The 3,974-nt window shown below is 39.0% G+C and overlaps 1 long non-coding RNA gene across 1 annotated transcript; it reads right to left on the reverse strand.

Annotated features, from left to right (window-relative positions):
- Positions 1 to 1,939: 1,939 nt before the first annotated feature.
- On the reverse strand, positions 1,940 to 3,461 carry LOC137065166 (uncharacterized). Its single transcript, XR_010901598.1, has 3 exons — positions 3,067 to 3,461; positions 2,162 to 2,231; positions 1,940 to 2,070 (listed from the first exon to the last, which is right to left on the reverse strand). It is a non-coding gene; the product is annotated as an uncharacterized lncRNA (long non-coding RNA).
- Positions 3,462 to 3,974: the final 513 nt, after the last annotated feature.

The raw sequence follows: 3,974 nt of genomic DNA on the forward strand, positions 1-3,974 counted from the left end.
AAATACTGATAATGGCATTTCAAAGATCAATACACTTTTATTTCTAAAGACTTTTTAACACTGAAAACGGAAAACATTTTAAATATCCATAATAAATGAACAAAACAACCAAAAACAATAAAAGCAATGGATTCTCAGTCTGTTAACAAAAAAATGCACTTGAATAAATACCAAAAAAACAATTAATAAAATGGATGCAAACAAAATTGCACTTCAAAAAATATGAATCATTAGGCTAGCTGAGACATAAATAGTGATACATTCAATAACAGGCAAAACTGCCAGTTAGGACCTTTGTTAACTGTAGCAAAGTTCGTATGTAAGGAAGGAAGAGGACACGGGGGTCGGCTGGACTGTTGACGCTTTACTTTTATTTGAATACTCAAAGCACATCAGCACACTCAATGGTGTGGTTTTCTCTCAACACAACGATCACTTCCGGGTCGGCACTTCCGGCTTCCGGGTAACTCAGGCTGCGTTCGGAACCGCATACTCATTGAGTAGGTGCTCAATTTCAATAAGTACTTACTTAACGAGCGCTGAAAGAGTAGGTACTATATATCCAGATCTCGTTAAGTATGAATGCGATCCGCACTTTATGCGCCATGTTGACGTTATCATGTGACCCATGACGATATCACAAGCGCAACAACTCGTGTGACAGGTTTAATTCATCTGTATATTGGTTTAAACGTGCTCATTTTTTGTGGTCTTTTTTAAGAAACAGCTGCCCATTTATTTTGTCATTGTACTATAAGTAATACATTTTAACCCTACTAATCTGACAATTTCATCCTTTTTTATCCTTGCAAAAACCCCAAATCGTGATCTCTTGAATATGTTGTTAATTTCTTTATTTTATATGCAAAAAAATGTCATCCACAAGCAAAAGTGGGCTAAATCTCCTTTATATTTCCCTCTTTTTCTTGTTAAATTTAACTCCTGTTTGATCCCAGGCTTATGAAATAACTAAAACAAACAAATAAATAAAAATTATTGCATTATGATGATTTATTCAAGATATCTAACCGTGTTATAGTTTTTTCTCTGTATATAATGTACATAAACCCATTAGTTTTATCATTATGATTGTTCGTTGTTAAATATACCACCATGCAATTATAAAACAATAAAAAAAAAAAAGATATGAGTGAGCGGTGCAGTAAGAGCTCAGCATCAGTAACTCCACAGCCCGACCGGTGCGGTTTCCCTCAGTGTTTGTACTGTCTGCTCAGAAAAATCTTTCAGCTGCTCGGAGATCTCGCCTTTGGAGGAAACTGTTGATTGTATACTCGAAAAACGTAAGTAATACTATAAAAAAAAAATTAAGATTTCCCCCAGAATGAACTGCACTGCTAGCACACCCACAAACATTTACAATAATAATGACAAATGCTGACCAATACTTAATTATATTACCTTTTTATATATATATCGTTTTAGTAAAACATACAAAAGGCAACTTGTCATATGACATAGCGATGCATGCCATGAATGCACATTAGACAAATGCAGCCAATGTGAATATGATGTGAATAATTTTATTTACTGACAACTAAGGAAACATGAATGAATGAGTAAAAGAATTAATAAAAGTAAACATCACAAGAAATGAATAAAAGTCAACACATGAAACAAAGCTTTATTCAAATGTATTGTTCTAACGATCACAGTCGGTGAACGCCACATCTGCTGCCCGTCTCAACACAGGTGTGCCAGTTCTGCAGCTTTATATTGATGAAGCAGTTGACCAGCGTGAACACCTTCATCTGTCCTAGCCATCCATCATGGCCCTCATAGCGTTTGGACTTTTGCGGTGTAGTGGGCTTTCTGGTTTGATCTCCGTAACCGTCACCACCAGTGTGTGCTTGAGCAAGGCTCTTAGCTCCAGGGGGATCGTCCCTGTAATAAGTGCACTGCTTTTGGTCTTTTTCTAGAAGTTTCACTGGCTCTGGGTTTACTGAGGATGAAGAGACCACAGCAACATCTGGCCCAGATGATGCACTAAGGTGAAGTGATGAAGGGTCCAGGATCCTCAGTGCTCACACCCGTCTGCTGACATCTCAGATCCTACAAAAATGCACAAACATAATACAAAAGCACTCATTTAAACAGCACATGTCATTTGATTTCTGTATTAGAAGTAACTAAATGATATTACTTTATATTTTTGTTTCAGGTTTTCCCCACACATGACACCCGTGTCTTGCAGGCCCTGCTCCACAAAAGCTCTGCAGCAAATACAGAGCCATCAAGACTCAGAAAAGTGCTGAAATAACTGTTTGAAATAAAATACAACTTAAGATTTAAATAGATGTTTTATTCATTTCTGTAGTATACTGAATCAAAGCCTTTGATGACAGCATTCCTTTATCAGCCGCTCTCCACCAGATAAACACACACACACACACACACACACACACACACACACACACACACACACACACACGCTCTTCTGTCCCTGTAACATCAGACAAGATTACCGTTACCTATGTGATTTATGTTCAATACTACATTTAAATGTAGTTGCTGATGTGGTGTTAATGTTCCTCAGTTTATCAACAGTACTAATGGACAAATTAAATTGATAACTTATGTTTAGTTACTTTATGTAGATTTGTTTATTTACATTGCTGAGGTTCATGTAAAGTAAGCAGAGTTGTCAACGGTGAACTCTACATTATAGCGCGCACACACACACACACACACACACACACACACACACACACACACACCATTCTGATCTATTCAGATGTATCAGACGTCTATTTTATGGTGTGATGTGCTCATCTGCAATACTTATCAAAAATTCCTGTCAGATGTTAAATAAACATTTAGTAAGTATCTTTATCTTTAACATGCATATGTAATCCACTTTGGAGACGTATGTGTGTTACTGGAGCTCCCCTGTTAGCTATAGCCTACACAATAAAACGTGTTTTTACAGCACAATCACAACTATTTAGACAACTTTACACCTTCAACAATTCAAAAGTTTACTCTACAGAAGCTCAACAAATGTGGTTTGAACACAAGAGAATCGTGATTTTCGTTTGTAATACTCACGTTTGAAAACACCCGCATCACTTTCCTCCACCTGACGTATCCTTTCCTGTGGCCTTATGGGAAGGCAGGGATAGAAAAGTATCCGACGTTGAGTGCTTCACAATCTGGGCGGAGCGCAGTAAGCCATCCGGGGATTTCTCGCCTACTCTTTTATGATTACTGAGGTTTCGAACATACTACTCCTTTCACATACTGTTTTCGCCTACTATATAGTAGGTTAGTAGGCATATTCGAACGCAACTTGAGTACACGTACGTCCGAATCTCGCGAGAAATAGTCCAAACGCCTGGTAGTTCTCGCCTACTCTTTTATGAATACTAAGGATTCGGACATACTTTTCGCTCGCCTACTGCTTTTTCCATACTATATAGTAGGGAAGTATGCGGTTCCGAACGCAGCCTCAGTCTCTGGGGTTCGCGTCAACAGTCCGTCTCTCTCTCTCCCTGTTCTCTGGTTCTGCTGGCGTTTTATCCCCTCTCCGCGCTCATTACTGGAACAAGAGACAGGTGTTATTAATCTGCGTCCAACCCACTCACTTACCGCTCGTCCCGCGGCTCTCTCTCCCGCTGCAGACCTCGCTGAACCCCGCCCCCCTTGCCACATTAACAAACAAACAAAATACAAAAAAAGCCTCAACAGGCCAAATGCAAAGAACTTTTGAAAATTAATTTCTCCAGCATAAATCTTTGTTCAAATAAAGCTAAAGTGAATTGCAGTCTATGTCCACCAAGGACGAGAGAGCGAGAGAGAGATTTTATGGCAGATTCCGAGCAAGAAATACCAAGATGTTGACTTTGTGTGGCTTAAGGCAGGATCTCTCAGGAGTGCTGCCAGCTGTGCTGAACATTCTCTCTGAGCTGGTGCTTGTTGCACAAATGTATTTGTGGGCCAATTTGGCCATCAAAGGA

This window comes from Pseudorasbora parva, chromosome 25 (genome assembly GCF_024679245.1).
Source record: "Pseudorasbora parva isolate DD20220531a chromosome 25, ASM2467924v1, whole genome shotgun sequence".
NCBI lineage: Eukaryota > Metazoa > Chordata > Actinopteri > Cypriniformes > Gobionidae > Pseudorasbora > Pseudorasbora parva.